This window comes from Gracilinanus agilis, chromosome 2 (assembly GCF_016433145.1).
Source record: "Gracilinanus agilis isolate LMUSP501 chromosome 2, AgileGrace, whole genome shotgun sequence".
Taxonomy (NCBI): Eukaryota; Metazoa; Chordata; class Mammalia; order Didelphimorphia; family Didelphidae; genus Gracilinanus; species Gracilinanus agilis.
In genome coordinates, this window is record NC_058131.1 from 162480628 (window position 1) to 162501822 (window position 21195).

Consider the following 21195-nt stretch of genomic DNA (forward strand, 5'->3'; position numbering starts at 1 on the left):
TAACTAGCTGTGTGACCTTGGAGAAATTATTTCCCCTCTCATGGACTTCAATTTCTTCTTCTGTAAAATGAAAGGAGTGGACTAGGTCATTGTGAAGTTACTTTCCAGCTTTAAAAATTTGTGAGCTCCCCCCAAACCCCCAGTCCTTCAGTTTCTAGAACGTTGAATTGCTTGGTTTGGAAATTGTTAAAGGAGACTTTTCCCCCCTCTCTGAAGCAAACAGCAGACCTAGCAGGCAGCCGGCTGTTCCCCAGTCTATTTTTGCCTCTAGCTGCAGATGCTGTACTGGTAACAGCCATCTCCCTCCAAATCTCAGAACTGTCTGCCCAGCACTTCCCAGGGAGAGGTTTCCTAGGGAAGCAGAAGGGAGGCAGCAATTGAGGTTCTTGAAATTTTAAGGTTAGGTGGCTCTCTCTACTCCCTTGTCTCCTCAGCATTGACCTACTTCTTCCAGAGAAACATCTCCCTCTTCCCTGGTGCCATTCAGTTTCCTACTTGCATTTAGGCACTCCTTCCCTCAAATCCAAGGTCCAGAATAGGTTAGAAGCCTAGTTCCCTTTAGTCTATCCATGGAGTCCCCAACATTCCTTTGAGAATCTGGTGTCAGGTATCGTGGATTAGGGCTATAAGGCAGTAACCTACTAGGAGAGGAAAGGATCACCTTCCCCCAAGCCCACCTACAGTATGGCTCCTTGACAGAAGAATTTGCTCAGGAGCTCAATTCTTGCTGAGCTTTACAGTCACGGCTGGTTTGAAGATCAATTTGAACCTGGAATTCCAAGACCAAATGTCCTTTCTTTGCCCTGAGGGCAGGACCCTGAGGGGTACCCAGGTCCCAGCCAGTAAGTAAAAGACCTCACTTTCCCAACCCCAAACCCTTTCATACCAGCCTGTGCCTTGAATGATTCCAAATCTTCCCATTCAATCTTTTAGCAAAAACATAAACAAAAACAAAAAAAATTTTGTAGAGAGAGCCAGTAATTACACCTTGAACTAAGGTCTACCCAGGAGGAAAAAAGCCCCCAGAACACAAAGATTCTTCCCTCAAGACCTCATCTAGTCAATTAAGTATTTTTTAGCACCTGCTATGTGCCAAGCACCATGGTGGGTAGGCTTTGGGGATACAAATACAAAGAAAATATGGATGCTTCACCCATGGAAAGGGTTTTTCTGAACCCAAAGACCAGGATGTTAATGTCCTTAGCTAATAAGAGAGTTCTCCTAATCTCCCTAACAGCCATCCATACTCCAGGAATTTGGGCCTTTGATTGGAGGGAGGCCCTATGTGGATTGCCTTTGAAGCTTTTGGCTCCAATATCCCTGGGTACAAAGATGCCTTTCTCTAAGGGCATGGCCCAGTGCTAAGGTCTGTGTCCTTTATCATGACACGGGTGCTGCTGCTTTCTATAACATAGCTAGGCCATTCAGGTGGACTAGGTTTCCCTTTTCTTGGCACTGGATGGAGAGTCCTTGATGCCCTTGGACCATGCCAACCCGGGCACCTCTGAAATAGGGAAAACAGATGAAGGTGGGTGAGTTTCCTGTCCTTTGAGAAGTTGAGGATGGGTCTGGGGCAAGAGGGTTAACCATTTTGGTTCCTTTTGCAGTGTAAAATGTCCACCCCACTCCCCTTTCCTCCAGCAACATTCACGTTCCTCCTGTCTCCCATTGCTTGCTCGTTTTTTTTCCAAACGATTCCCTGTGCTCGCAGAGGAATGAGGATGACTGGCCAGAGAACAAAAGCTTATCTGCAAAGCCATAGCCCAGAATGCCCATCCTCTTACCCAGAAGGGTACTTCGTGCATATGCTTTGGAAGTTGACCTCTGTGGACTCTGTCTTCGCTGCAACGACTGGATGCCTTTCCGGAATGTCTTGCCCCCTCCCTTGTGACGTGCAGCTATGGGCCCCTGACTCCAGCTGGCCCTAAACTGAAAGGTGGAACTCAAGGTGTGCTGTTTCAGGAGGGTGCCTCTGTCCTGTGATCCAGGAGCTGGAAACTAAAGGGTCCCTCAGGCCGGCCCCAGCTGCAGAAGGGGAAGTGTTTAAGTGAATGTCTAGGATAAATGTCCAGTAAGGGAGGACCATTTCTTCCTTAAAAGTTCTTTCCAGGATCCCTGGTGAGATAACAGGCAGGAAGATTTGGACCTGTCCCTAGAGGAGGCACCTGGGTGCAGAATCTCGGGCCTGCCCAACGGCTGTAATCTGAGCCAGTGCCCCAGAGCTGTATGGGCAGTGCCTGTGGGGTACCCTGAAACCTTTGCACCTGTCTTGGCAACACTAGCTCATGCCTGCTGCCATCACTGCAGCTGTTCAAGGGACTGCCCCAGGAGGACATTCCCTACCCCCAAACCCCCATTCTCACCTCCAGCTTCTGGAGGCTGGTGTTTTCTTGAACATGTAAATAGATTTTCTTCCCTTTGTTTTTGGTTTTTGGCAACTCTCTTTTATTCTATATTTCATGTCTTTTTTTCTGGTCATGTAAATGTTACTTGTAATTTTATGTTTTAATTTATAAATAAAGAATGCCATATCTCCATCAAGGCCGTGTCTACTCTTCACCCTTCCCAATTCCAGTCCTGTTACACTTTGCTGAAGTTGTTCCTGAGTTGCCTGCCCAAGAAACAGTGGTCATGGGGGGCAGCTGGGTAGCTCAGTGGATTGAAAGTCAGGCCTAGAGATGGGATATCCTAGGTTCAAATCCAGCCTCAGACACTTCCCAGCTGTGTGACCCTGGGCAAGTCACTTGACCCCTATTGCCTACCCTTACCACTCTTCTGCCTAGGAGACAATACACAGAAGTTAAGGGTTTAAAATAAAAAAAAAAAATAGAAATAGTGGTCATGGAGAAAGTGCTGGCAGAAATGGAGAAAGCTGTCGAGGCCCTGTTGTCCACTCCATGCCCCCTTCAGTGTGGCATGGCTACCACAGATATCCTGCTCTGATGTAATGGGGGCATCAGATGCTCCCCTCCCTGTTTTCTTGGAGAAGCCTACCTTTGAAGCTTCTGAGCCTCTACCTCATGAAAAAAAAATATGATATTCTTAGTCTGTGAGGGAAATAAATACTATGTTTGCGGGAAGAGAAACTCTTCTTTCTTAGTGGCTTGGAAAGATCTTGGGATTAACACTCAAAGGGCTAACTGGTTTTTTAAGGGTTTTTTTTAATTTGTTTCTTTGTTTTTTTAAAGCAGACCTGTATATTCATCTGGGAAAAATTGAGAAGGAATCAAAAGAAGGTGGGTACAAAGTGAAGGATCCCATCCTCCAAGAGGCAGCTGAGTAGCTTAGTGGACAGAGAGCCAAATTTGGAGACAGGAGGGCATGCATGGCAGACTCCTGGCTGACCCCTTTGTTTTCACAAGAGGGGCAAAGACTATGCCAAAAGAATGAATTAATGGGGGTTGGGGGGGAAGCTAGGTAGCTAAGCAGATTGAGAGCCAAGCCTAGAGATGGGAGGTCCTGGGTTCATATCTAGCCTCAAGTTAATTCCTAGCTATGTGACTCTGGGGAAGTCACTTGACCCCCGATGTCTAGCCCTTACCACTTATCTGCCTTGAAACCAACACACACAGTATTAATTCTAAGATGGAAGGTAAGGGTTTAGAAAACAAAGAAAAATAAATAAATAAAAATAGCCCCGACCCAACACTCAAAGCATACAGTTTCTCATCTTCTTGGTCAACTTGTTGGGTTATTTGCCTGAGAAAGACACCCACCCTTTGGCCAGACGCTTTGTTGGGAGCTTCTGGTCCTCCCCGAGCCAGAACCCCCTTGTCCTGGAAGGGAATAGAGGTGTCTGGGGGAGGGAGGGAGGTAACTGCAGCAGCCATCTGTCCTGCCTGCCTAATCGAGATGCCCAGCCAACTCTTCGTCTTTTGTCAGCAAGCATCTCCTGAGCACCTGCTCCTGCAACCAGGGCCCAGGCTGATATGGGGAGGGGGAGGCCGCAGAAAGATCCAGGACACAGGCCCCGGACCTTAAGGAGCTCAGAGTCTCGTCTGGAAATACAGCATGGCCGTGAAAGGCTAAAATAATGTGACAAAATGGCACAGGACCATAAGCTCGGTTAGGCAGTGAGTTTATTGAAGAAGGGTGTTGTCCCCAACAGACTGCACTATTTCCCATGAATAGACAGCTTGGCCTTGTGGATAGAGCCCTGGCCTTGGACTATAATCCTGCCTGATGCTATTTCAGGTTCTTCATCGGTTAGAGAGGAATAATAATAATAATAACAATGCCTATTACAGAGAATAGTAATGAGGAACAAATGAAATCATTGATTTAAATCAGGAAGAAATTTCAGAAGGTAATGAAACAATTCTCCTTATTTTACAGATGAGGAATGTTGTAATAATCCCAAAGAAGTTGTAACTTGGTGTTAAGCAACAGGGCCAATAGCCAGCCCCAAGACTTCCCTCCATCCCATACTGCTTCTGGAGCTTTGGAAATGTTCCACTGCTACCTAAATATCCACCATTGTGATTTCTGTCAAAAGTGGGACCGGAACTGAGCTTGTGAGAACAAAGGAGGGTTAGATAAGCAAAGGGAATCTTACAAGCCTTGCGAACAGCTCATGACAAGAATTTCAAATCGTCAGAGCTGGAAAGGACCCGAAAGAATCAAATCCAACCTTGTCATTGTATAGATGAGGATTGGGAGGCGGTCAGTTCAATGCCATGTAGCGAGTTAAGTGACAAAACCAGGCCTTGCCCCAGAGCTCCTGGACTATAGACCTGCCCTCTTTCTATCTCTGGTGATTTCATGGGTAGTGAAAAGACCAATTTATCCCGACAGGCTTCAAGGTGGGTCATCAAATAGGGCAATGGAACAGGAGTTAGGAACACCTGAGTTCAAATCAGCCTCAGACACTTAACAGCCATGTGAACAAGTCACTAAACCTTTGAAATGTCTCATCTATAAAATGGGGATAATAATAGCACCTATCTCTTATGATAGTTGTAAAGATCAAATGAGATATTGTTGTAAAACACTTAACACAATTCCTGGCACACTGTAGTCACTTAGTAAATATTTATTTCTTTCCTTCTTGAAAGAGAAAAGCCCTGCATGGGTTCAAAATACATGCTTCACAAATATAATAAGCAGGAAGAGCTGGGTTGGCACAGGATAGAGTGCCAGGCCTGGAATCAGAAGGATCTGGGTTAGATACTTCCTAGCTGTATGGCCCTGGACAAGTCACTTAATTCCATTTGCTTAGCCTTTGCCCTTCTGTATTAGAATTATTACTAAATCAGAAAAGTAAACAGAAAGCCTGGCTAGACCCCAGAATATCCCAGTCTTGCTGTCTTCTGACCTAGCTTGACTGGCTCTGGAAAACTGTGTTTAAATTCTGGGCAGCTCATTTTAGGAAGGATATTGGTAGGCTGGAGCAATTTTAGAGAAGAGGATGATCAAGATATTGAGAGGATTGAAAATCACACTAACATCATTTGAAGGTCCTGGAGATGGTTTAATCCACAGAAAAGTAGATTTAGGGAGTGTCCTAGAACCATAAAATTAGATCTGGAAGGGACTTCTGGGGTCACCTAGTCCAAGCCCTTCCCTTTACAGTTGAGTACATGATGGATGTCTTCAAGAATTAAAAAAGCTCTCATGTGAAAGAGGGATTAGATTTATTCCACTTGGCCCCAGAAGGCAGAACCAAGGAGCAATGGGGCGAGTCTGCGGAAAGGCAGATTTCAGTTCTATATAAGGAAACACTTCCTAAAGTGGAATAGGGAGGATTTCTAAGTTGTCTGACCATTTGTCAAAAGTGGCATAAATAGGATTCTTGTTTAATGACAATTGGCCTAGATGGCCTCTGGTGTTCCTTTGAACTCTTAAGAGTCTGTGAAGGTTCATGAACCAAAAAACTGAGGATTCTTTTCTCTTAACTGTTGGAAAGGAAGGTTGGAGCCAGACTCTGGAGTATCTGGAAGGCCAGGATGAGGAATCTGCAATTTCTTCTCTAAGGAAGAGGAAGCTTTTCCCTCTTCTTCTTTCACCTGTTCTTTCTCACACACATCTCCAAAAACAAGCTACCCTAAAGCGAAGGAAGTGGACATTTGCCCCAAGATATAGGCCAGGGAACAAAGCTTTCCCAGAGATAGCAGCGAGTGTAGAAGCAATATGGCAGGTGGACAATCTCCATGCACATGAAGGAAAGGCCATAGAAATATTACTGCTAGACTTGCCCATAGGCAGAGTATATCTAGGGCCACCACAGTGGTGGTATTATTTGAAAGATTTAAGTCCTATCTTTGATACCAGGTCAAAATCTGTTCTCAAATACTTCCTAGTTGTATGACCATAGGCAAGTCACTTAATCCTACTTGTGTAAGCTGCAGAGAACTTTCTGATCTACATGAATGTTAAGGAATTTCCCACATTTAAGAAATTATAGTTCTGGACCAAAAAAAGAAAAGGAAACAAGGATAGAGCCCAGGAATAAATAAGCATTTATTAAGAACCTGCTGTGTGCCAAGCACTGGGCATACAAAAAGAGACAAAAGAGAGGCCTGTTCCTGAGGAGAAGACAACATGAAAATGAACACGCACAAACAAGCTACATATAGGGTAAACTGGAGATAATCCACAGAGGAAAGTTGTGAGAATTAAGAAGGGAGTGAGAAAGGTTTCTTGTAGAAGGGAGGATCTCAGTTGTGATTGGAAGGAAGCCAGGAAAGCCAGGAGGCAGAGATGAGGAGGGAGAGTATTCCAGGCATGTATATAGCCAGTAAAATTATCCAGAGTCAAAAAAAGGAGTGTTTGAGGAACAGCAAGGAAGCCAATATAACTTGTAGAATATAAGGTGTAAGAAGGTTGGAAAGGAGGAGGAGTTTGTGAAAGGCTTTGAACACAAACAAATTTTTTTATTCGATCTTAGAGGTGATAGGGAGCCTGACTGGAGTTTATCAGGAGACTTAGATTGGAGATTGTCATGAGATCATCTATCTGCTTGAAATGGTGCCAATTTTCTGATCTTAATCCCAGGACACTTTTTCCTATACCATGTAACCTATTTAACACATGTACTAAGGCAGTGATGGCAAACCTTTTAGAGATGGAGTGCTGGGACCCACCCCCCAGACCCCATGCTCTGCCCATCCTGGACCAGAGACCACATACCATGCCCCTCCCCCAAGCTGAATGCTGAGTATGCTCTGCCCCCCCCCTCTTACCCCACACAGGGGAGGGAGAAAGCTCTCTCATTGGGCTGCTGGGTAGGTGAAGTGTGGAATGTCCTCAATTAGTGTAGAGAGGGGGAGGGGAGTGGCTGAGTTCTCTGCTCCCCTCCAGCTCTGCTGCCTGTGAGTTGCTTACCTAACCCTCTATGAGTTCCTATTGGGCTTCTGGGAAGAGGGGTGGGAGATGTGAAAAAATGTCATCAGGCATGGTAGAGAGGGAAGGGAGCAGCTCCACCTGAGTCCCTCTGCCTTTCTCATAATGAACTGGCAAGGAGGGGAAGGGCAGTTGCTGCATGACCACAGAGAGGGCTCTGCATGCCATCTTTGGCACCTGTGCCATAGGTTAGCCATCACTGAATCAGGGAATCAAAAGGCTTCTTTGTCCAAGGTCACACTGTTGGAAAACAAGAGGGCTAGAACTAGAACCAAAGGTGTTTTGGAGCCAGCTTGGAATGACTAGTAAGAGTCAATTGTTAAATTTTCAGTGTGAGCATTTAGATATTGGAAATTAGCAGATGCTACAGATCCAGGATTTGATTATTGTTCTGTTTGTCCAGGCTTAAGGAAGTGATAGATAAAATGTTAACAATCTAAGATAATTTTTTCCAGAGAATCAGATCCCAAATTATGACTTATTAAGAGGGTGTTATATAGATAGGATCCCTCTCTAAGCTAAAAGCACTAAAGATGGGCAGGTTTCCCTTCAGCCTTACCAAAGAAGACACTGTTCTCCTTCCCAGATCTATATTTAAAACCTATTGCTTTTAATAATAGTGTATGCTGTTGAGGATACAAGCTTTCAATGGAATTCCCCAAACCTGCTTATTAATTTGGGGGTAAGGAAGCTTCAAGGAGTGGGACTGAAGGAGAGAAGAGGGAGAACGAAAGAGAAAAAGAAAAAAATTCCCCCAATAAGGAATAGTCCATTTCTTGCTCTGCTGGAATTAGAAGCATATCATTATGGTAGAGTTTTCTTGCATCTTTACAGCATTCTAAGCCTTCACTTTAGTACCCACGAAGTGGAAATACTGATGATGGACGTGATGTATCATCACTGGCCATCCCAATAGGCTGAGTACATATAGGATCTTGATAGTATTTCTTGATCTCTGGGAAGCTTCCGTTTCTAAACCTGTCTGAAGCCAGGTACTATATAATATGGGGAAATCTACCATCACAGAGGCAGACTATTTTTTTTTACTGCTTCATCTTGGCTAGAGCCATTAAACAGGAGCCACCAAGACTTGGATTTTAATCCTGCCTCATGTTCCTAGTAACCTTCCTGGGGCTCAGTTTATTCATCTGTACAAGTGGTAAATTGAAATAATTGGCTTTTCAATTCTAAAGCTATGATCCTCTAAGAGTTTACTATTAAAATATGCATGTGCTCTGGGAAGGTTAATATCATATCAAATGATGGATACAGTCAAGGAGACGGCTACTGGGAGGAAAAATTGAAGACCACCAATTATATTTAAGATTTTGAATGGGTCCTGGCTGATAGATTTCTTCTTTTTTATTTTGTTTTTCAAGATTGCATGGAGGTACAATTTTTATTAATCATTCTTTGATATTTTGTGATCCATGTTCTCTCCTTCCCACTTATCCCTCTCACCTCCCTGAGATGGCAGGCAATATGACATAGGTTATATTAGTGCTATCATCCAATGTATGTATATTTTCATGTTCATCATATGAAAAAAGACATATCACTCAAACTAGAAATTATTCATGAAGGAAATGAAATGAAAAATAGTGTGCTTCAATCTGCAATCAGTTTCCATGAGTTCCTTCTAGTGATGGTTAGCTTTTTTTTTTTTTTTTGGCATGAATCCTTTAGAGTTATCTTGGATCTTTGGGGTAGATTTCTTCTTAATCTATTGTCTGGCCACTGAATTTCAACGTCTATAGAAGAGTAAAGCTGAGGGCTTGGTACAGCTCTGCTTCACGTAAGTCCAATTCACAAATGAGTCAAGACATTACTTCAAGATGTCATTGGTTCTCCTGAAAAACAAAGAATGAATAACAACAACTTTATTCAGTTTTTACCCCCAAAGGAAAGAGAACTTCCTCCTAGAAGAGATACAGAGAATTCTACCTAAATCCAACAGCCTCTCTCTCCTCCCGTTTCCAGGAATACATAGAGTACCCTTTTTGGTTAAGGAGGTATGGGCTCTTCTACCTGTCAATAAACATTAATAAGTGCTTATAATTGCTCATTGGCTACGGGAGATGGGAGGGAAAGAACATAAACCATGTAACCATGGAAAAATATTCTAAATTAAATAAATAAATTCAAAGCAAAAAAAAAAAAAAAGTGCTTAAGATGGGCTAGGCATCACAAAGAAAAGCACAAGATAGTCCCTGTCTTCAAGGAGTTCACAATCCACCAGTCCCTGGAGTTGCTCCAGAGGCCCAGTTCAGTTGTCACATCCTCTCTGAAGCTTTACATAATTCCTCTCCCAATCCACAGTTATTAGTTCTTTCTCCCTCTTCCAACTTCTTATATATACTTAGTGGGCACATCCCAAAGTCACACCTCCCACAACTCCCCAACAGGAGCAATCTCCCTGAGGGCAAGGACAGTTGTGATATTTCATAATTTTATTTTCATTGTCTGGCACACTTAGTAATTAATAGATATATTGAATTGGCTTAAATGGAATAGAAGCATTAAACTGAACAGGCTCCCCTGAAAAAATACTATTCATCTTTTCACCAGTATTCCTGCTCCTTCGTTTCTTTAGCTGCTCTTCTGTGAAGGTTGGGGATAAAAAACTGGGGGGTAAGGTTTCAAAGATCACTGAAACCTGATCCCTGCCCTCAAAGGACATGAAATCAAGCAAGGGCCCACCAAATCACTCTACCAAGAATATGGATTTGGTCCAGGGAGACCTCCTACTCCCAAGTCTAAACATTTCATAATCTTGAAAATCAAGGCTATTCAGTCTCATGAAGAAACCTGAGTGACTCAGTGACCCTGAATTGATGGCTTCATGCTCATTGAAGCCTGTTATAGTCAGGATCAATAATCAGATGTACTGATCATTCTTGATCAGAACCTGTTCTCTTAAAAAAAATCTAACTTCATATAGTAAAAACTAAATAAAGTATGGTTTTTCACCTTACCTAACTCCCTACCGGAGGACTGGGGACCTATATGGGGTCAAGAATTTGTGTCAAAAGAAAGAGTTTTAGGTGGTTGTTAAGGCTTAATTGGATAAGAGAATAAAGTGAACCTCAATAATTTCTAGATATAACTTTGCTTCTTAGGTTGACAATTCCTTATTTTTCCCCTGTTAGTAACTAGCTTCTTCCCCACCAAAAAAAAAAACCAACAATTTTTATAGATCTTGGAGTCCCTGTTTCAGGAAATAAAAGCATTCTAATTCTACCCCTCATCCCCAATATAATTTGAATTGCCAGATGAGTAAAATGATAGGCCCATTATTGGGAGTGTTAAAGCTAAGACTAGATAGGAACCTGACAGAGAAGATATTCTTGCGCAGTTAAGCGTTGCATCGGATAGCTTCTAAGGTACCATCTAACTCTGAGACTGATTCTAAGAGGTTGGGTGAATTGGATGGAAGCTAACAAGAAAGTAGAGAGCATAATAGTCATGTGACTCCAGAAAGAGTTTGGAGACTGCCTGGAAATAGAGACTCTGGAATACTAAAAAGCCCACAAACAGGAGCCAATTAGAACTCAAATTCACCAACAGCCTCTGGACAAAAGCCAAACCCCCAAGTGTCTACCCTAACCCATGCGTGTGGCTTTCTCCCTCGCTTCTATCTCCTGCCTTCCCTCTGCTCCTGCCTTCCCTTCTGTTCCCCCCCTGCTGCCTCAATTATGGGTAATTGAGCCTTAAGCAGGCTCACGACAACCTTGGTAATCAGTGACAGGTGAAACAAATTAAATCCCTCACACCAAAAATAACAGTACAATTTGCCTGCCATGATCTGTCACTCCAGTGGCCCCCCTCTTGGGTTGCTAGAGGCAGGTGGAGGGAGAGGGGGAAAAGATGTGGAGCTGGGGGAGGGAAGAAGGTAGAAGAGAGAGGGTTTGGGGGGCTTGGTCTCAGTTAACTGCCATGGTTGGATCCACCCAGTATGCTCTTTCCAGTCTGAAAACCTATAATATCAATCAATGAATAAACCTTAATCACCTACTATGTGTCAGGCACAGTGCGAGAAACAAGGGAGGCTATAATAAAAAAAAAATATGGCAATTCTTCCCCTCGTAGTGCTTTCATTCTAACCAGGGAAACAACAACGAATACACATATAAATAAATAAAAAATATGCAAGATACATTTGAGGTTAAATAAGGAGGAAGAGGAGAAAGGAAATTTATACTTCGAATTTCAGAAAAGGCTTCATTAAGCCTGGACAAAGGTATGGAGATAGGAGATGTCGTGTTCAGGGAATGGCAAGTAAACCATTTTGGTTAGACTTTAGAACAAACGATGGAGGCGAATGTATAATAAATAAGCTTGCAGACAAATTATGAAGGGCTTTAAATGCCCAGAACAGGAGCTCATATTTGATCAGAAAAATAGCAGGGAGCTATTCTGACTTTGGGAGCAGGAGAATGATATGGTCTGAAGATCTCTGCAGCAGCTGTGCTGAGGGTGGTTTGGAAAGAAGAGAGGTAAGGCCCAAAGACCAGTTAGGGGGCTATTGCAACATACTTCATGGTTAGACAACTGCCTGATTGGTGTCAGTGTTGTGTTGGAGCACATTTGACTCACAGAATCGATTGTTAAATGTTCATTATATTTAAACTCCAAACACTGCAAATTAGAGCTTGGTTTATTGTTCTGTGGATTGTCTAGACTTAAGAAAGCAATGGAGAAGATGTTAATGACGTTGTTTAGTTGGTTTTAGTGTGTCTGACTCTTTGTGATGCCATTTAAGATTTTCTTGGCAGAAACCCTGAAGGGGATTGCCATTTCCTTCTCTAACTTATTTTACAGATAAAGAAGTTAAGACAAACAAGGTAAAATGACTTGCCCAGGGACACACAATTAGTCATTGTCTAAAGTCAGATTTGAACTCAGGAAGAGTCTTCCTGACTCCATAATTGGAATGCTATCCACTGTACTACCTATCTGCAATTTAACCTTAATTGTTCCTCTTTTTTCAGAGAGCTGATTATAAAACATTTAATGGTCAGCAACAAGGTGATTCAGTGGTTTGAAAGCCAGGCATAGGAATGGGAAGATCTGGGTTTAAATCTGGCCTTAGACACTTACTAACTGGGTAATCCTGGGGAAGTCACTTAACCCCCATAGCCTAACCCTTTATGACTCTTCTGTCTTGGAACCAACACAGAAGGTGAGGGTTTTTAACGCCTCCCACCCACTCTGTCTCTCTCTCTCTCTCTCTCTCACACATACACACACAGACACACACACGAACATACATACATGTGAACACACACGAACATGTGAACACACACATGCAATTACCAGCCAACACATTCCTGGTGTTCTCAACAAAAACAGAGAAGTTAGGGGAAGAAGTATACATTTTTTGGGGAAAGATGATGAGTTTTGTTTGGGCACGTTAAATTTGAGATCTCTAGGAAATTCAGAAAGAAATATCCACTTGGCAGTTTGTGATGTACATTTGGAATTTAGGAATGAGATGCAGGGCTATATAAGTAGATTTAAGGATATCCTGCACAGAAATCATTACTGAGCTCATGGAAGCAGATGAGATCACTGGTAAAGGGGTTTTAAAAGAGAAGATGGCTCAAGTCAGAGCCTTAGGGTCCATTTCAGGAAAAGGGGCACAATATGAATGAAGGTCCAGAAAAGAAGATTGATAAGATGTAGTCAGACAGGTCAAAGGAGAACCATGAAATTAGTGTCACAAAAACCTGGAGGGGTAAGAGTGTCCATAAGAAAATGGTAGTCAGCAGTGTCATATGATGCACAGAAGTAGAAAAGGGTAAGGGCTGAGGAAAGACCATTGGATTAGGCAATGAAAAAAAGGTCACTGGTAACTTTTGTAAGGATTTTTAAAATTTAGATTTTATGCTAAATATGAGAATTCTATAGTAATATTGTGGTCACCAATTTAAAGATATAACTTAAGTGAAAACGACTTTTAGTAACTTTATTTACAAAGAGGTAGAAAGAATGAAAGTGGGAAAATGTAAGAAGATGGTAGAGAATTATCTAGCCTATCACCCTAAGCACTGCTCCAGTGTGGGCCTCAGCCCTGGCAGGGCTCAATAATCTTCAGTCAGAGGACCAGGTGGTGTCTTCAGCAAGGGTTCCACCAACACAGTCTCCTCCAGGAAAAGAAGGCCTCTCTGGAACCAATCTCTCCAGAAGCCAGGAAAGGAAGGTCTCTCTACTCACCTAGTTCATTCACCAGCACAGGATCCAAGTTGAAGTCTAAAAAGAAGAGTCACAAGGTGAAGTTTCAGGAGCAGTCCAAAGGAGAAGATCCAAGCTGAAGCTCCAAGTCAAAGGTTTCAGATGAAGGTTCCCTGGACAGGAAGTTCAGGACTTTTTATAGTCCCTTTTCCACATCATTTCCTGTCCCTTCTTCCACTTTACAGGAACCAATTGCAGTCTTTCAAATTGCCTAGTACTGCTCAAGGAGTGGTCAGTGGCCTCTGGAGTTGTCACAAGTGACTTGTGAACTCTCTTACTTAGTCTTAAGTTAGGGGTGTTTTGAGTTCTTGATTAATTTAAAAATTGCTGATTGATAAAAAAAGAAAGCTTGATTCACTCTTCACACTTTAGAGAAAGCAGTTTCAATTGAGTAAGAAGGTCAGAAGCTAGGATACAAAGGACTGAGAAATGAGATGAAAGGAAGTAAAAACCATGTTTTATTTTTTTTCTTCTAGGACTTTGGCTATGAAAAAGAGGAAAAATATTGGAGTATAGCTGGAAAGAACAGTATACTGAAGGATTTTATTATTATCATTATTATTGGGTTTTGGTTTTGTTTGTTTTAAAAGAAGAGAGAAAGTTGGTTATATTTGTAGGCAGCAGTGACAGAACCAGTATATAGGGAGACTTGAAATATTTTGGGTAAGAGCCAAGAATGATTTTCAAGTCAATCTTCAAGAGGAGAAGGGAGAAACTAAAATCAAGAATTCAGGTACAGGTAGGAAAAAAACCTTTTCATCAGAGACTAGAGGAAAGGATGGAAGTATGTGTACAGTTGAATTATGAATGTCGTTGCTAATATCAATTGCCTATAAGGTTGTATCTAGACAATGTTCCTGGGAGCTATAGAAAAAGCTATAGAAAACAGCATCAAGAGCCACAAACCAAGTCCCAAGGAGTCCTTTGTTCAGCTCAGCTCAGCATTGAGAAGACTAGCACTCAGAAAAAAGCTGTGCCTCAGGGTAAGATGAGGTCCCAGATCCATCACACTCCTAGAACTATCCCAGGTCACTCCTAGGCTCATATGGCACTACAGTGGTGATAGTTGTGAAATGACACCTTTTGTTGTCTACTACCCAGTTCCAGGTCATAAGTCCAAGATATACTGAAAAAGAGACTTGTTGAGTGGAATCAGAAGCTAGTAACAGCAGTTCTAGTCTAGTTCAGAACCCATCCTCAGAGTTGGATCTGACTTCTAGCTTCTACCCTAGCCCACAATGGAATAATTAAGGCAGGAACCCCAGACCAATGGGGAATTGACAATTCTGCCCCTTTGAACCAAGAGAGCTTTCCAAGTAGCTAGATGGAGTGAAATTCTGCAACAATCTATTCTTGCACAGTTCCCAACTCAAGAACTTTCAGGGCTCAGAATGGGGGGAAGGGATGGAAATAATCAAATTCTGCTCTAGATCAGAATATTCTGGAATCACTGAAAGCTTGCAGTTCCCAGACTGTCCTTGAGATCCATGAATAACACATTATTCAATATGCCAGGTAAGCAGCAACTAGGACTAGCCCTCTAGAGCTGTAGCAGAGTCCAGTCAGGACATCAAATTCAAAATCAGTAAGCAGGCTGAAAGAATAAGCAAACAGAAAAGACATGCACCAGGGACATTTAGACACTAACTCAGAGGAAAAGAATGACTCCAAAACATTTAAAAGTAGTGCTTCAGAGAAAAACATAGTTTAGGTACACTAAACTAGAATTCCTGGAAGAGACAAAATAAGTTTAAAAATGTGTGTGTGTGTGTGAATAAATGAAATGAAAGCACTTGAGAAAAAAATGAAAAAAAAATGTGAGCTATCAAAGAAAGAAATAGAAAGGAAATTGATAGCATGGTACTAATAATACAAATCCTTGCCTAGGCAACAAAATCCCTGAACTTTATAAGACAAGAAGAAATACTAAAACAAAGTCAAAATGCTGAAAAATCGGAGAAAGTGTAAGATAAAAACAGCAAAAAGCAACTGACCAAGAAAATAGATCAAGGAGAAAAAAATTAAGAATGATTGGACTATCTGAATTCTAGGACTGAGAGAAAGGAAGGGGGGAGAGAGAGCTGTTTTGGGGGTTAGATCAGTTATAGATTATAGATATAATAGTCTATTTATAGACTATAAACAGATTTAGTTGTTGGGGTATGAGGGTTGAGAGTTGAATGGACCAGTAGTTGAAGAGACTTGACTGGAGATAAATCTTCTATAAAAACCTATTTATTTATATTGACTTCTATAGAAACAGTGATAGGAAAAAGAAATTGGAGATATTGAAATCTGAAAAGGCTTAGGAAATGTAATTCCCTAATTCTAAATTTATCTTAACTAAACCCAAACCAATTCGGTCCTGCAAGTGCTTCTCCTTGACAAAAGTCAAGACTGACATAGCTACTCTATCTGACTAATCTAATCCCCCAAATTAACTAACTTTCTATCCTAAACTAAAATTATAAACTTAATAAACAGAGAGGCATAAGTCAGATTTCTTTCCTGCAGCTCAGATGAAATTTCAGTTTGTGCCACCTCTGGTGAAAAGGAGGTACTGCAACCACTCTTCTCTCATCTGCTAAGATGTTTTCAAGAGATAAATTCACCAGATCTTCTCCAACTCTCAGAGCAAGCTCTTTAGACCATCTTCCTTGACTCAGACAGCCCAAAGAGTGATTGTTGATTCAACTGACTTTCCCAAGGCTCCTTGAGAAAGTTCTCTTCCCATTATTCCTCTTTGGGATTCCACTCTCTCTTAAAGAAATCCAGCTCACTCAACTCCTCTCTCTTATCAACTTATTTCTAATTTATCAATAAATTTTGTTATTGCTTACCTAATTACCAAACAACCTACTACAGAGCATAGACATTTCAAGAATGTTTAAAATTTTCTGTTTCAGAAAATATGAAAAGAAAACTATCCAGATCTCTTAGAACTAGGGGAAAATGAAATATAGAGAATTAAGAAGTTGAAAAGTTCTACATTACCTCTTAAAAGAAACTCTAAAATGAAAAATTCCTGAAACATCATAGTCAAAATTCAGATCTCCTAGGTGAAAGAAAAAATACTTTGAGCATCCAGAAAGAAAGAATTCAAGTACAGAGAAGCCAGAGTCAGAATCATCCATGATTTAGTAGCCACCACTACAAAGGAACAGAGAATTTGGAAAGCAATACTCCAAAAGGCACAAGATATGGACTTAGAGCTAAGAATAACTTACCCAGAAAAATTGAGTATGATGTTCCATAGGGAAAAAATGAATCCTTAATGAAATAGAGGACTTCCAAATATTCTTGATAAAAAAGACCAAAGTTAGGTAGAAACTTTGAAGTTCAAATGCAGAAGTAAAAAGAAACAGAAAAAAGTAAACATGAATGAACAATGATGAAGGACTAAACAAGGATAAACTACTTCAAATGTGGAGAGATGATACGTGCTTATGCTCTAAATGTTATCATCATCAAGGCTCCTATAGGGAGTCAAAGTTTTGGAATGGTTCTGTTATGTTTTGATATTCTTTAGAAAAGAATGGGAAAAGAGGAGAAAAGGAGAAAGAAAGGGAAAAGAAAATTAAAGAAAATTATCTCCAATAATTAGGGTACGCAAATAGACATTTCTCTCGGGAGGGGGAAAAAAGGGGAAGGAGAATTAGAAGGAGGGTAAATTAAGAGAGTTATTAGTTTTAAGGGAGATTAATTCTTAGTATGTACAGAAATATTTATAGCTTTTTGAAGAGGCAAAGAAAAAGAATATAAGGAGATGCCCACAAATTGGAGAATAGATTAACAAGTTGTGTGTATGTGTGTATGTGTAATGGAATACTATTCTGCTGAACTTTTATCACAATAATGACTAGCCAGGAATCTAGAGAATTGATGATGAACAAAACACGCTATCTACTTCTTGACTGAGAGGTGAAGAACTCAGAATGCAAAATGAGAGAATCTTTTTTAAAAGACTAACATGGAAATTTATTTTGGTTGACTATATATGCCTGTAATGGATTTTGTTTTTCTCGTATTCTCGTTGGGGAAGGGTTGAAGTGAGAATTTGAGAAGGTAGACCTTGGTGGATTAAAACAAATAAAATTTCAAAAAAATTTTAAAAAGAAACAATGTTCCTGTTTCTTCCCCACCTAAGGAAATCTTAATACCAATTGTCATCTGTCTATTCCTTTTCCCTTCCAGCCTATTTACCTGGTACTACCCTAAGGAAATCATATTCCATTGGCATAAAGGAGGAGGCTTAAGCTGGAGACACAGCAGAAAGTACCTCTTCCATTCCTAGATCCAAGGCAAGGTCCCCCACAAGGTCAGGTGATACAGTATGCTTTGAAGAGCATTTGAAAGGCCCTTTTAACCCAGTATCTACCTTACAGATGCATGCAATTTATAGGTTTTAGCATGTGAAGAGACACTAAAGATTATCTGAAACAATTCCCTAATTTACATGGAAACTGAAGCCCTCAAAAAGTTAAGTGACATATAATAAAGTCAGGACTGAAACATAAGACCTCCTTTACAAATGTGGAGATTAAAATTAATATTCAATAACTAAATATTATGTTTTTATAAATCTTTATTAATAATAAACTAACAAAAATACTAGCTCCCAAGAGCAAAAGAACAAGAGGGAGGAGTTACAGCAAACTATATACAAACGTGACCATGTAAATGTGGAGGCGCAGGAGAGATTAAAGGGAATTTGGGGAAATACTAAAGAACTTATGGGGGATGCACTCCAAGGTTAAAAATCTCCATTTATACATAAAGAAAAAGTTAAGTGAAGCAAATGGACAAAATTCTCTCAGTTTACATTACATGCATCATTCCAAACTTGTAGTCTCCCTCCTCTCATCTAAGAGGATAGAGGCCAACTTCATCATTTCTTCACTTAGACAGAGATTACAATTAATATACTTAATCATTTTATCTGATCATTCACTTTATCATATACATTGTTATAGTTGTGTATATTTTCTGCTTTGCATTTTTTTCTCTAACTCAGTTTATACAAATTTTCTCATCTTTCCTATATTCCATTTTTTCCCAACATTCCTCAAACCAACACTGTATGTGTTTACATATTGTGTTTCCCCAGGTGAATCCAAAGCTACTTGAGAAGAGGGACTGTTTTTCATTTTATCTCACTATCTTGAGAGATTAGTACGGTGTTTTGCATGTAGTAGCTATATAATAAATGTTTCTTGGATAAAATTGGCTAAGATTGGGCAGCTAGGTGGATAGAGCACCGCTCCTGGCATCAGAAGACCTGACTTCAAATCCAGTCTCAAACCCTTACCAGGTGCATGACCCTAGGCAACTCATTTAACCCTCAGAGATCAAATATAATTTGAATAATATCTGAATAGGAACCCTTGGTATAAAATCCCTTACGAGTGCTCACAATGTCTCTGCTAGAAGACTGACAAGTGATGGAGACCTCACTATCTAGCAAGGTAGTCATTTTACTTTTGGACACATCTAATGTTAAAGAAGTTCTTCCTTACTTAGGCAGCTAGATATCGGAATCAGTAGAAAAATGGGACTCAAAGCCAGGAAGACATGAGTTCAAATCCCATCTCAGATACTTATTAGCTGGGCAATGGACAAGTCACTTAACCTTTCTCAAGTTCAGTTTTCTTATCCGTAAAATAGGAACAACGATAACATCTATTTCCCAGGGTTGTTGTGAGATCAAATAAGATAATCCACATAAGTTCTTTGCAAGACTTAAAGTACTATGTAAATGCTAGATTCTTGTTTTTGTTGAATATCCATATAGGTCCATAATCTCATCTATTTCTTCCAGTGATAAAGATTTGAACTGAAGGGAGTACCATTTGCTGGAGATCTTTCTTGTGTGCATGGCCAGGTTAGACTTTTTTAAGTAGTTGTGCATGCCTTGCAGAAGACCCAACAATGTTCTAAGGCTTGATAAAAACCAGCAAAATACCAAACAGGAGCATCTGAAGGACTTCATCATCTACAGAGAATCTCTTCGCAATTTGACTTTCTGCCAGATCTCCATCATAATTGTAATCATCACCCCTCCTCAAGCATATACCTCTACATTCTGACTTGTCTTTATGATAAATATCATTGAATAAGGTTATTGCTATATCTTTCTCTCTCTCTTTTTTTAATGTTTTTAAAAATCCTAACCTTTAGTCTTAGTTTCAGTTCTAAGACAGAGGAGCAAGGGCTAAGCAATTGGAATTAAGTGACTTGCCCTATAAGCTATAACTTTCTTTTCTTAACTTCTTTCAAAACCAATATTGAATACTGGTTCCTGGACAGAAGAGCAGTAAGTCCTAGACAATTGGTGTAAACTGACTTGCCTAGAGTCATATAGCTAGGAAGTAGCTGTAGCCAAATTTGAACCCAGGATCTCCCATCTCCAGACTGACTCTCTACCCACTGAGCCACCTACCTGCCCCAAATTGCTGTCTTTCAAGGAATCTTGAATGATGTGGGTGTTTGGAGGGGAGGCAATTGAAAAGTATCTTTAGGAAAATATTTTGCTTTGCTACATCAAGTGCTTTTTTATCTTTAACAAACAGCAAACAGAGGGGGAATCCCATCTTTTAGGCAATTGTTTATTGTCAAATATGTGATTCATTATAAAAAAATATTTTTGAAAGCCTTCTTGTTTCCTTCTAATATAATGCCCTCATCAAGGATGCCTTCAATGTGTATAGAGGAGTCTCATAAAGATTTTGTGTAGATGGGAAAATATTCCTATAAATTAGTAGTTACTGATTTTCTCTTATTTCTTCAGTAATAATAAGGGATTCATCCCCATGTCTTTGGTATTTTCCTTCTCCATCAGATATCTTGTCAATTGATTTCACAATGCCCTACAAATTAGGTTGCCTCCAATTAGAGAACCAGTCTATATACATGATCCATCTGGATGCTTTCCCTGCCTTCATTCTTTTCCAGTGTCCTTTCTGTCTCTTCTATGGTAGATGCAGCTCTGTTTGACCACTCATAAGGGATTTTATTGCAGGGAATCCTATTCATTTATAGTTCAGGTTATATCTGATCTCTGAGATCATTCCCATTTCTAAGAATAGGTAAGGATAGAGTGAAATCACGGAGGAAGATCAGCCTTAGCAGCAAGGAGAGAAAGAGGTAAAAACGGTCACACCAACAACATTAAGGTTCTGAGTCTCAAATTGCTTCTTTTACCACAATTTCCTCCTTCTTTCCGCACAGAAACAGATACTTTCCAGGGAAACTGGCTGAGTTTTTTTGGCTCAACCTCAAGGACTATATTTAGAAATGTGGGGACTGGCCAGAGGGATGCCAGGTGGCCACCTGCTAATGAAATCTGGCATCACAAAGAGACCCAACTTAAAATCAAGCCCCAAAATAAATTTTCTTTCTTCCTTCCTCCCTAAACAGAGGAGCAAAGAGTCAGGTCTGGTTTTTTAAATTGGTTTTTTTCCCCCATAATCTTTACCATATTCTGCTTTCTACTACTCCACTGCCTTAGGAAAAATAAGTCAATTTAATGTTCCCTTTAATTAGGACACTTTCCCTACTTAAACTTAGCAGAAAGGTGAGACTTTAAAAGAGAAAAATCTCATCAAGCTTATTTTTTGCCTT